Here is a 14,130-nt window from a genome sequence, read left to right as displayed (position 1 = left end):
TTCATAATTTGTCAACAAGAAGCTTTTTCTTCTATGTTACTTAAAGCTGAACAAAGTAAGATTATCTCTGGTATCGAAAAGGATAGTTGGAGTTGTGAAAGTTTATTTGGAATCTAAAGCTTGTACCTAAGATCAAAATGTTTATTTGAAAATGTTACTCCAGTGCCATAACAGTCAATCATCTTTTGTTTAAAAGGAAATTAGGCTCTAAGACTATTTGTCCCCTTTGCTGTAGTGCTGAAGAGACCATTATGTGACTAGCTCTTTCTCCTCAACGAATCACCGTGGTCGGTAGCGGGGAACCTGCTTGTTCTAGAGCGATGGAACTCTTCAAGAAGCTGGGAATTTACTGAGATTGAGATATGGGCCCAGTTTCTCTCTGTCCTAGAAGAACTCCAAGATCATGAACTGATGACAAAGTTGATTCAGAAGGCGGGAAAACCATATCAAAGATTATGCATATTAGAGGGGTGAAATCTAGACAGAGAATCAACTTCTTCAGAGTTCGTATCAGATTGAATGTCACGAAGCCCTTGAGGGCATCTCTGAAAATCAAACGCAAGAATGGGGACCAGTACTTGGTGGACATTAGGTATGAACGTCTCCCTCTCTTCTACTACTACTGCGGCCTTCTTGGCCACGATGAACAAAGGTGCCAGCCTCTGTTTGATGCCGAGCAGAGCCATCGTGCTACTCATGCATGCACATCAGAGTACCCATGCCCTCTATTCAAACGACAACAGTACCAATCGCAGATGCGATGTCTGGTCCCTGATGATCATCTCCTAGAACATGCAACCATCATTTTTCCTGCAGCATCACCCCCTCACCAGTCACCTCCTCCGCCCCAGTCACCGGAAACAGCCACGAGGGCACGTCGGCCATCCAGGGCCACCTCTGGTATTACCACATCACCACCAGCTGTTGTAACCGACCCCACTTCCCACTTAGCCTTAACCGCTCCCATCACTCATCCATTACCCAATATTCAATCATCATTTAATACTGTCAATCACCCACAGCAATCCAATTACTCCTCCATGTCCGTGAGAAACGTGAAACCGTTATCTCCTACAACCCAAGCTGTGGAGCCGTTGAGCAATAATCCTTACCCATTAATCAACCACCAATCACCATTTAATCCTAACAATTACCCACAACAAACCAATTACTCCCCCATGTCCGAAAGAAACGAGAAACCATTTTCAAATACAACCCAGGTTGTGGAGCCATTAGGCATTAATCCTTACCCATTATCACCTCTCCACCCCACCTCTCATGCACATTCACTCCACCCATTACCCATTAATCAACTTCCAATTAATCCCATCAATTACCCACAGCAAACCCCCACGCCTGAAAGAAATATGAATTCCTTATCAGTTACAAAAGGACAGCCAATTACTCCACATTTTGTGGAGCCAATGGGCATTATTCCACCACCTCTCCAAACCAGTACACCTCAACCAATTGCTACCGTTACATATCACCCAATGGAACCTTCAATCCTTAATTATCTCCACCACCTCCCTCAAACTCCACAAATCCATCAAGCCTTAGCCACCCTTCTACCCCCTCTCTCCGGGTGTACCCTTTCAAACACGGATCCACCCCCCTCCACCCCTCACCCCTCTCTTAACCCATATCCAATGGCCCCTATTACCCATCACCCAACTTCTGAACCAACCCATTTTGGCCGCCCTGTTCAAACCCCTAAACGGCCAAGGCTGGACACTGAGATGGTGAAGCATGATGAAAGCACATCCCTGTCCCATTTTTTAGGATAGACCCCCGTGGAGACTGGCGATTACCAATCCCACAAGTCACAATGAAGCTGTTAGGGTGGAATTGTCAAGGGCTGGGGAGTCCCTCGACAATTCGCTCCTTCAACCATCTCCTCAACAATGAAAGGCCGGACATTGTTTTCTTAATGGAAACGAAAATGAAGAGAGAAAAATTTGATGTGGTTCAGTGTAAGAGAAATTTCACTGGTTGTGTTGTAGTGGAACCTAGAGGTGCTTCTGGTGGGCTGGCCTTGCTCTGGAATGACTCTGTCACTCTAAATGTTCTGAGCTCTGATGCAAGAATTGTGGATGTGGAAGTCACTACGGCCGATCACCCACCTTTTTTTCTCACGTGCATGTATAGTGACCCTTTAAGGCATAAAAGAAAAGAGTTGTGGGATCGCATTACTTCCATTGGGGGGCAACGACAAGGTAACTGGCTTTGTTATAGTGATTTTAACTCTTACCTTGCTTGGCATGAGAAAGCAGGTGGATCCCAACAAAACTTACGAGATCCTAATACCTTCCGAGATTTTCTCAACTCTTGTAATTTCATTGATCTTGGGTTCCATGGTCCCTCTTACACCTAGAACAACAAGAGAGATGGACCTACAAATATCAAAATATGCTTGGATCGTGCTCTTTGTAACCCCGAAGGGAGACAGAGTTTTGGAGAGGCAGTGGTCTTTGTGAAGCCGACAGTGAGCTCCGATCACTGCCCCATAGTGGTGGATACTGAGGGAGGTGTGTCTCATGGTCAGAGGCCATTCAGATTTGAATCCATGTGGCTAAAGCACCAGGATTGTCGAAATGCCGCGGTGAAAGGTTGGTCGATTCCTATGGCAGGACCGCTTGTGTGTCAAGTAATGGGGAAAATTCAGCATTGCCAAAGGGTCTGTAAGAGATGGAATAAAGAGGTGTTTGGAGTGGTCCAGGACAACATCAAAAATCTAAAGGAAGAGCTGGAACATATTCAAAGTCTCCATGTGTCGCTCTACTCCCAACAAAGAGAATCACAGGTGCATAAGCTTCTTGAAGAAGAGATGTAGAGACAAAAGTCCTGTATTGCATGGCTTCAAGGTGGAGATCAGAATACATCCTTTTTTCACATCACAACCATATGGCAATTTCATCGCAACAAAATTATGAAGCTGAAATTCCCCTCGGGCCAATGGTCTAATTCAGCTACTGATGTCTCAAACATCTTATGCGACCACTTCCAAGTCCAGTATGCATCCGAACCTGTCGATAATGTGGCCTTAACACGGGTACTTGATGCTGTTCAGCCTATTGTTACTGAGGAAATCAATGAAATGTTATGTAAAGCTCCCACCTTAGAAGAGGTACAAGCTGCTCTATTTGCTATGGCACCATTGAAATCCCCACGCCCATACGGGTTTTCTCCTATCTTTTACCAGTAGTACTGGGACTTAATAAAGAACGATATTTTCTCTTATGTTACGGAGTTCTTTGCATCGGGACACATCCCATTGGATTTGAACAAGATGTATATCTGTCTTATTGCCAACCGAAATTGGCAGAGCAATTCTGCCCCATCAGCCTTTGTAATGTGGTCTTCAAGATTATTACCAAACTGGTGGCAGATCGCCTGCATGGAGTCCTGAATCAACTCATTTCTCCTTCCCAATCAGCTTTCATTCCCAACCGCCTCATCTCCGATAACATCTTGGTGGCGCATGAGATGTTTCACTACATCAAACAACACAAAAGAGGTAAAGATAAGTTTTTAGCCCTAAAGTTAGATATGAAGAAAGCATATGATAGGCTTGAATGGTGTTTCATAGAAGCCATGCTTATAAAGTTGGGCTTTTGTAATGACTGGGTTAATCGGGTAATGACTTGTATTTGGACTGTTTCCTACAACCTTCTTATTAATGGGTGTATTAAGGGTGTCATATCTCCCTCAAGGGGTATACGGCAAGGGGACCCTATCACTCCAGCTATTTTTATCTTGTGATCTCAGGCACTCACAGCTGTGTTAAGACAAGAGGAGGTCATAGGTAACTTGCATGGAGTCAAAGTGCGGCATAGAGGTGTCCCTATCACCCACCTCCTTTTTGCCGACGATTGCCTCTTATTCACACAGGTTAAACTTGATGAAATTCAGACTTTGAAGCAATGCTTGGACCTCTACTGCAAGGCGACGGGTCAGGCTATTAATCTCCAAAAATCTAGTCTTACTTTCAGCCCAAATACACTTTTGAAGTTTAAAAGATGGTTTTCAAGAATCTTGAAGATCCCCTATGGTGATGGCCCTTCAAAATACTTGGGGCTACCTACTGACTTTGGTGCCTCAAAGGACTTATTCCAAGAAGTCAAGGAAAAATGTCTTAATAAGCTTCAAGGATGGAAGGAGCGTCTTCTTTCATATGCTGGAAAGGAGGTTCTTTTGAAGGCTGCGATCTCCCCTATGGCGAATTTTGCTGGCTCCCACTTCAAACTTCTTGCATCTTTCCATGAGTCTGTTAGGAAGGCCTCATCCACCTTCTATTGGGGGGAATCAAAGAAAGGGGCAACAATTCATTGGATGTCATGGGCTAGGCTATGCAGGTCAAAAGGCAAAAGTGGTTTGGGGTTCAAAGATTCTAGACTCCAGAATCAGGCTTTACAGCCAAAGCAACCTAGAGGTTGTGGGAATCACCTGACTCCTTTTGGGCGAACTTTATCAAAGCTATTTACTTTCCAACTTCAAACTTTCTTCATGCAAGATTGGGAAACAAGCCCTTGTGGGGCTAGCGAAGTCTAATTGAAGGGAGAAAGTCCTACAGGCTGGATTATTGTGGCAAGTGGGAAATGGTAAACAAATTAATATTTGGGACGATCGATGGGTACCTTCCTTACCGGGTTATAAACTCCAATACACTCGCCCATTGAATTGTCATCTCTCATCTGTTGCAGACCTTATTGACCCTGAAAACCGGACTTGGCGTATGGATTTACTACAACTTTACTTTCAACCTTTTGACAGAGAAGCCATCCTTAAAATCTCTCTTAGTTTATTTGTGGTTGAGGATAAGCGTATCTGGGGACCATCGCCGAATGGGATCTTTAGTGTCAAATCAGCCTACCAAATGTTGGTGAAAATGCAGGATGAGAAAGAGGCTACAAATGCATCATCATCAAGGGTGCGTAATTGGGATCTTGTTTCAGATTCTATTTGGAAGCGCATCTGGGCTATAAGAACCTTACCCAAGATAAAAACCTCCATTTGGCATGCATGCATTGAAGGTTTAGCTACTGGAGTTGGATTAGCTAACCGAAAGGTTCCTATTCCGGTTTGCGCTAGATGTGGAGCACAAAGGGAAACAGTGGGACACCTGCTCTTTGAATGTTCGTTTTCCAAAGCAATATGGTTTGGAAGCTCTCTAACGCACTCTCCCTCCTTTACCTCGGCTCCATCTCTGCATGAATGGCTAAATGGTTGGGATGTGCTATTTCGCAAGGATAAAGGGTTGGCCCGAGAATCACTTGCGAAAGCTTCTTTTATATGCTGGTACATTTGGCGTGCGAGGAAGACATGGTGTTTAAAAGTAAATCCTGGACACCTACAGAGGTTATTTCAGTTGCAGAAAGGGCGTATAATGAATACGCTTCTGCAATGGCAACCCCAACAAATGCTCATGCTCCTGCTACTTCTCCGACGTCAAATGATAAGGCGTGTTGGGCTCTCCCTCCTGTTGGTGTGCTGAAGGCAAACTGTGATGCAGCACTTACAAAGAATAAATCCAGAGGGGGCTTGGGGGTTATTTTCAGAGATTATAGAGGTATACAAATGAAGGCACTCTCGATCCCCTTCCATCTCAGTTCGGTTCTTCAAGGGGAAGCAGTGGCAGTTCAAAGTGCTCTTATCCAAGCCCTTGAAGATGGACACCAATGATTGCAAGTGGAATTTGATAGCAAGGAACTTCTCTCCTTTCTCCTCGACCCCAACAGTGTACCACCCTCTGAAGCGGCTATCATGATTGCAGACGTAAGGCGATTAGCTACCTCTTTTACGTCTATTTCCTTTCTTTGTATTCCAAGGGATCTAAACTCTGTTGCAAATACCCTAGCTTGGAAGGCCTTATCCATCATGTGTAAGACAGATTGGCCACGTACCATTCCGTGGCTTCATATCCTTTGCCTAAATGAAGCCACTAGCTGTACACATGCCTTTGATCAGTAAATTTATTTCTTACCAAAAAAAAAAAAAAAAAAAGATAAGTATGTAAGAATTTCCAAAGTTGAAATTAATGGGCTTAATTAATTACTAGAGGGGTCTGGTCTTTAGATGGGAATCCTAATACATGTGTTGGCAAGCGTGTCACCCGATTATTGAGATGGGCCAGCCCAAACTCATTGTGGAAGTGGGTTAAGATTTTGGGACAGTACTATAAGTACTATAAAGAAGGGTTCGCATGATTCATCATTACTTTTTCTCCCACAAGAAAGAGTTTGCTCTAGGTGAAGAACAGGAGGTTACAGAAGATCTCTTCAAAGCTTGATTCGTCAAGATCTACCTGGGATTATTATCTTCTATTGTTCTTCATCAATATACCAAAGGTGCAAGGTACATTCACTTTCTCTCTTCACCTATTTATATTAATGAATTAAAATCCTCTGCAGTACCCGGCAAGGCGATGGTGCACATCCGGCGGCACAGCAGAGGCCATGTGTGCCATGTGCCATGTGGCCTCTGTTGTGCCATCGGATGTGCACTACCGCCCCACCGGTACTACAGAGGATCCTGGTCCTTATATTAATGGTTGTGTTCTAGAGATCTATATGGGCAAACTGATTGGGGTTTTCTCGTTTAAACTCAAAGATTTCTAACAATTGGCATCAGAGCATTCCATATAGATCTAAAATCAACCTTTTTAGATGGATTTGAATAGATCTTGAAAGAGATCAGTTTTTCCCAAAAAAAAAATTCCAAAATTTATGAACTCGTACACAATTCCGTCGCTGCCAGTTTTTTGGGCCGGTGAAAATTAAAACCGACCATACCATGTTGAAGCTCTCAACGAGGCAATCAAAACAGCGAGTGGATTGCCATCTGTTGGTGCTGAACACGCCCTCACGTGCCGGCTGACCGACGAGTGGATCTCACTCGCCTGCGTTGTTTTAAAAAATAAATAAATAAAATTGGGTTTTCTTGTGAGTCACGTTGACCAGGTCAAAGATACTCAACCCAGTCAAAATCAACCCGACCCGATCAACTGACCCAAATTTTTGACCCATTTTTCTGCCACACCCAGGAATTTCTGCCTTTCCATGGGGGTGCGGCAGTCATTATAGTGTGTCTTCTATCTGGGTGCAAGGGCAACGCACCGCATGCGCCTAGGTAGCGTTTTTCCTCCTTTTATTATCATAAATATATGTCAATTTTCCGTATGTTACAAATCATTTATTGTTGCTCGTGGACAGATGATATGTTCATTTTGACCGTTGAATAAAGAGGCGTGGTTTAGATTAGCCACATGTCTAACTCAATCAAACACACCCCTTGTGCCATATCCCGTGTATGCCCATACATGTATATCAATACTCCAGCCATTATAAATTTACAGTTAAGATTAAAGAAAACCATAAAAATTGATAGCTCATATGATTTTTTGAAACATCACCTTCCATTGATACATGGATAAATACCCTAAAAAATTACGTCCATCCACAACTTTAATTTTGAGATGTCAACGACACTTAACAATTGGGATTGAGGTTTCCTTAAGCCACAATGAGAGAAGAATTCCTTGCACCGATGGCCATCCAACAAATAAAGAAGATGTAATTATAAGGATAAGGTTTCCTTAACCATACGGTAAAAGATCAGCCACCACCGTAGAATCATTAATGTCTGAACCAAACCCCCTAGGACGAAGACGATAATGCCCATTACCCTTGTACAATACCCTCTCAACAGCATCCGCTTCCTTGACCGTGGGTATGGAAGATCTCGATCCTAATTATAATTGTCGATTCATGGGTGAAAATAACTTTTCCCTAAAAATTAATGGAGAAGGTCATGCTTTCCGACAGACTCGGAAAAAGGTTCGCTGACAAGTACCAACAAACTTAGAACACACTGAAAACCTCCTATTTGATTTGATATTCCTTCCCTCCCCAACCACGGATCTTTATTACAAGCACTTGGGGAATTAGGCCAAACAGGGAACTGAATGAGATAATTTTTCCCCAACCAAAGATCTTTATTACAAGCACTGGGGAACTGGACCGAGCAGAGGATGAGATAATTTTCCCCCCAACCACAACCCCACCCAAAAATAAAAACCAACTAATCACAATTCATGGTATAGGTACTTAAGGGGGCAAAAAGGTCAAATCCAACCCCATACAGCCAATGATTCGATATCAATATCAGCCGAGACCGATACGCTTTATGCCCCAAGCCACCCAAGACAAACTAAACATTAGCGCTACCTTTGCACTTGAACTTGACTAGAAGTCTCAACATGAACCCATTCAGCCACCAGACCATACAATACTCTTTGACCCTCAATTTCACCATGTATTGAATGCACCATGTATTGAATGCAGAGAGCAAGAAGATGCAACAATTGTCTTCACAAACTCAAAAGCCCACACCCCTTCCCTCCCCCAAAACAACAAAGAACAAATCATAGGGAATTAAAATCAACCACTATGCCCACAACAAATTAACATCAACCAGTTTCCCACCTTTTCATCTACCCTTTTTTTTCCTGTCGCAAATCACAATAACAGTTTCAGTTAATTTTACAGAAAGATTTATATTATACAGGAAATGAAACATTGCAGCAAAAGGCTTTTGTATGTATATATACCCGGGAGAGGAGAGGGGAGAGGGGGGGCGGAGAGAAAAAAGAACATGAGTTAAATGAGTTTAGGACTGATCAGAGAAGTAATAAACTGAATCCAACAGCTGACAGCCCTAAGTTCCCTGACAAAGTTACCCACAAACCCAACACTATTCTACGAGGTGTAAGAGGTGGGAATGGGAAACCTTGCGCGACCCAGGACCACCTTCATGTATCCCTAGCGGTTTGATAGAAAGGCGACGCTTATACCGTTTCAGAACTGAAGCCAAATTCTCTTTTCCTTTAGGGAAAGCCACATCACCTGCTGCAGTGCCAGTTCGGCCTTTGCGGCAGGAGACAGCAATCTCAACATCTTTGATTAAATCGAGGAGCATGGTTGCATTTGTGCATTTCACCTTGACTTGTTTTCCAGATGGTGATAAGAGCCCATTTGATTGCGGTGGGCTAGACTTCCTCGAATGTAACACCGGAACCTGGAGACAGAAACAAGGAGGCAATGGAGACCGGGGCTTGGAAAAAGCCAAATCAAGGATTCCCTGCAACAAACAATATTCATTAGTGGGGGAGTGTGGGGAAAAAAAGGTACTTCCAATGTCATGATCATCAAAGTGAAGGCAGAAATAGATCCCCTGAAAAGAAATCAATAGTCTAATGGTAGAAACTTGATAGAATGCTTATTCTTGACCAACTGGGACACTGGATGTCTCCAAAGAGCACATCCAGTCATGGTTTACCAAACTTTACCTGAAGGCGATTAAGAACGTAAGTATACTTTCCCCACATCTCTGGCCGACTTTCCATAAGTGAAAGAATCAGGATTCGATGGATGCACCACACACCAAAGCTCACAATCAGATCCATTCGCCAAACACAGCCCTCTCCACAATGAGGAACTGAGGAAACTGGAAGCCTCGCAAGACCTGCCTCCTCATTCTTTAGTGCTGAATTAAACTTACGATCTGAAGACGGGTAACGAGAGTCGCGCATTTGAACGACCCGGTTCACCTCTCTGGTTTCAGCTTCATAATGGAATCTCTCTCTGGCAGCAACAAGATGAATCAAATCCTCATCAGCTCCATCAATCTGTCGAAACAACCAATCAGATCCCTCCAACCTCAAGAGCTTTACAATACAATATCTGAAAGACTGCAGCAGCTTTGCCTCTAAATCTATGTGAGAGCTGGCTTCTGGCAGAACTGAGTTTGACCTACTTCCAACACCCTCATCTCCTACACATTGTGTTCTTCCTGCCACTCCAAATAACTGCTCAAAGGGCTGTCTAGACCAAAGTGATCTTGTGTCTGAATTTGAACTCTGCTGTACGGAGAAAGGATCTCTGTAGAGCTTGGATGGAGAGATTTTATCAAATGCTAAAGGAACTCCTTCCGTCCTGAGTCCACTATTTGAATATGATGATTGTTCATAGTTTGCTCTTCCCGCAAACTGTCCAAAACCAATGGGACTGCCCCATTGAGCACTCCTTTCAGATGCAAGTGAATCCCGACCAGGAATTGCAAGACCTGAAATATCAGGTAAGCTATGATATTTCTTATTGTGAGCTGAAGTCTCTGCAGTCTCCATGCCAGCAGAACAGGGATCATAATAGGGTCTTTCAGTTTGCAATGAGATGTTCCTTGCCACCGCTGGATTCCGCATGGCAGCTGCATTCATAGAGCTCATCCCATTTTGTGGTTTTTGCCCCAGAGCATATGCAATCGAATCTCTGTAGTTTGTGGGGACAAATGATGTGGATTTAGGAGTTGGTGGGTCCATTAGACTAATCAAGGGATCAGAATCCCTCTCTGAAGCCATTCTACTGAGATAAGATGCAATCTGATATCCATGCACTGTGGCAGGCTGATAATCCCATCCCTCAGAAGATGGTGGAAGGCGCAAACTAGAATAACGCCGCTCACCATAGTCATCAACGTTGTTGCTGGAACTGTGCACATATGAATCCAATAATTGCATGTGGGTAGACCACGATGAGGATGATCCCATTTGAGCCCCATAGGATGATGCTACACTCTTTGGCACTCTCTGTTGCTTGGGAGAGTCATTCAGGCTAGAATTGACCAGAAACCCAGACCCTCTATCAGAGAAGTATCCAGATGACTCATTTCCTGAAGGGTCTAATTTCGGAGAAGAAGCAGTGGGTCTGGGGTCTACCCCCAGCAACATATCCAGTTTCTTAGCCTTTGCTTCTTGAGTTGCTTGCCCATGGAAGTCATACAACTGACCCCAGAACTCATCAAGAATGGCAACTAATTGACGCCTGGCACCACGGCCTAACCCAGATAACCTTGAAAGGCTTGCACCTCCATTTCCGCCTTCATCATTTTTCCCACTGAGACTCCTAAAAGATCCTGGACCCTCAGAATTTGAAGGCAGCCCACTCCCAGAAACCACTTTGGATGATTCTTCAGGTTCCCAAGTATCCCCCTCATCATCATCCTTCTCAGTCTGTATGTCCTCACCCACCCCAGCAGTCTTTGCAACTGGGTCCACAGATTCACACTTCAGTGAAGTACCAGAATCCTGCAGCCTATCATCACATGCCTCAATTCCTACAACTGCATCTGGGGCCGACTCAGTTGTGGATGCTGATTCTTCCGGATGAAATGTTATTGAGCCAAGAACTGCAGTACTAGTGGTAGGGGAAATAGTAGTGCTAGTCATAACAGTATGACTCTCAACAGAAATGAAAAGAGGTTCTTGATCAGAATCCATAATTGTTTCAGGCAAATCAATATCAAATTCTGCAACTGAACCATCTGAAGGACAACCCAAAGATTTCTCCAGTGCTGGGTCTGCTTCTGCAGGTTCCTCCTCATGTCTGGCCTCAATCAAATTGTTTTCCTCCCTCTCCACCGATGGTTGCAGTTGTGTCCTTTGTAGATCTGAGTACCATAACTGTGAATCCAGTTTGACAGTAGCAGACTTCAATGGTGTGGCTGCTAGCCAAAGCATCATACAAAGCGACAAACAAGCAGTGACAAGAACATACGGGGGGGCTGCACTGCTTCCCATGTTTGACCTCAAATTACTCACCCAGTCACTACTGCCAAATAGCATCTCCACAACAAAGATAATGTTTAAGCCGAGCACCCCAATTAAGGTAATGAAAGTTAAGAATTCAAGAAATTGAGAGACTTTGAAGACACCCATAATCAATCTTGATGAGGCTACCCGAAATAAGGGGATGATAGAAGACGGAAGCAGCATAGCTAACAGAACTTGTGTGAAAATAAGCATTTGATATATCCCTTCCGCTCCATAATTCCTGGCACAGCAAAGGGCCGGAACAATGGCAAGAATTCTGATGACTGCACGATGTAGCCAATCAGGTAGGTCTATTCTGAAAAGATAATGTAAAACTACTTGCCCACTATAATTCCAGGTTACTGCTGTGATCTGGCTAGAGAGGAACAGCACCAAGAAAAAGACCAAAGGTGCTATGGGACTCCTAAATACCTGTGAAAGAAGTAAAAAATATATATAGATATTATCTATAAATAACATAATAAATTGGGGGAGAATAAAGCATATTAGAAGTAGTGCAATTCACACTGCCTCAATAAACGACAGACACCCTGCATGTGACGGCTTACAGAAACAAAAGTACCTGGTCCATTAGCAAAAGTGCATCCTGAAAAGTAAGGACAATAAGGCCGGCACTGTGGAAAACAGCTGCTGCTGAATTCATCAACACATAATTCATCACAAAAATGCCACTGAACATGCATAAGATGGCAACAAAATGGTCGTGACACATGGCATCCTTTGACACATGTGGTTGTACCTGCAGCTGCTGCATGAGGAAGGAAGAAACCAAGGTTAATATAAACAAGAAAGGCTATCAAACAACATAGCCAAATTATCCAAATAACAAGTGAAACAAAAAGAGATTTTCAGTGCAAGTATACAAGACCCCAAGCAAACACTCAAGAACATGAAAGACAGACACAGAAAAAACAGAATAGCTACAATGTTTGGGGAAGATCCATGGGAATTAAAAATTACAGCTGCAGGCTTAGGGGAGCAAGAACTCGGAAAATATGCCCATCAATATCCAGCCATGTTAGCCTCACATTCAATCCATCAGAAAGACGAAGGTCTCAATAAGTTATTTTCTAAGTTCAGACTTAGTTTCTTTGTTGTATTATTAGCATTATTTATCTAGAAAAATAATTCCTCCAACGATAACTCCATCATAAACGCCCATACAGAGTTGTGAAACTCCACCTACCAAGTACCAAGCCATTTAATTATCTATTTGTTCTTTCTTCTTAAACTCAGTAGTGATTTAGAACTTTCCACTCATCCGGACCAAACTATACCTTAACTATTCCAGTTACTCAACCTTGTTATTGCTTGCCATTCGAATTCAAAGAAGGCCATTTTGGATTCCATAAATGAAAGTTTGCTTCCAGACCTGTTAAGTTTTAACGCTTTACCGGGCTAGGGTACCCCCTCAGGCTACAGTAAACAAGAGACTTCTGATTTAGCCTAGTATTTGAGAAGGATGGTTCTATTCAGAATGATCCCTACTACCTTAAAACAAAGTGAACAAATGTTGAACATAAAATAAACAATATGCCAATAAGAAGGGAAAATAAATCTCATATCCCAAAATATGAGTACACTGAAGCAACAACAGCACCCAAAAATACGAATCGGAAAGAATACAAAACCAGCCAATTTCTCCACTCACACAACTCAAACACAGATAAATGCAGTCTAAGTTGGCAGGGAAACTCTTCTGATGCTTTAAAATGGTTACCCATACAGTAATTAGACTCAAGAAGTCAATATAACACGAGGTTTCTATAACAATTTAAGAACTCGAGAAACCAGAACTAAAGAAGAAGAAAGGAGATGAGACGGATGAGAGAAACCGAGAGGTAGAAGAAGAAGGGCTGTGCGATAGAAGATGTATATCGTACCAGCCTTAAGTCATTATATATACAAACCAAATAATAGAGTTACAAGGGAAACGTGACTCTAACAACTCTTACCTAGATAAACCTAGAACCTAATTACAATAGGAAACTGAAACATAACTATACTAGAAAAGAAAAACAATATAACAATTAAATCCCAATTTACTTAGCTAAGCCTATCACCCTACGTATGTATCTTTAACACTCCCCCTCAAGCTGGAGTATACAAATATGAAAGGAAAGCTCCCGCTTGGACCAACAAGAATAGAAATTAAACGCAACACCAATCTTTAATAGTAGTTGAAGACGCCAGCGAGCATGGAGAGAACTTCATTCAAGTAGCAATTTCAGCTCAAACACATAAATCATCAACAGCATCAGTAAATAATCTTCATGTCAAACAAAGGCAAACATCAACAAACAAAATAAATGGTAGTGAACACGAACCGCTATCCACAATATCATAGCAACAACAACAATATCAAAGGTACTTCTCAAAGAGGGCTGGTAGAAGGTAGTAATCTACTCAAAAATAGATAAAAGTACAGCATCCAACAGTTACATCGTAAGCCCTTCCCAATGAAA

General features: G+C 42.8%; 1 pseudogene; it reads right to left on the bottom strand.

The window, feature by feature from the left end:
* Positions 1–8,467: 8,467 nt before the first annotated feature.
* LOC122647452 lies at positions 8,468–12,435 on the bottom strand (annotated as a pseudogene).
* Between the last annotated feature and the right edge of the window lie 1,695 nt (positions 12,436–14,130).

Source organism: Telopea speciosissima, unplaced genomic scaffold, assembly GCF_018873765.1.
Source record: "Telopea speciosissima isolate NSW1024214 ecotype Mountain lineage unplaced genomic scaffold, Tspe_v1 Tspe_v1.0051, whole genome shotgun sequence".
NCBI classification, from domain to species: Eukaryota; Viridiplantae; Streptophyta; class Magnoliopsida; order Proteales; family Proteaceae; genus Telopea; species Telopea speciosissima.
This window is presented reverse-complemented; position numbering and strand designations above follow the sequence as displayed.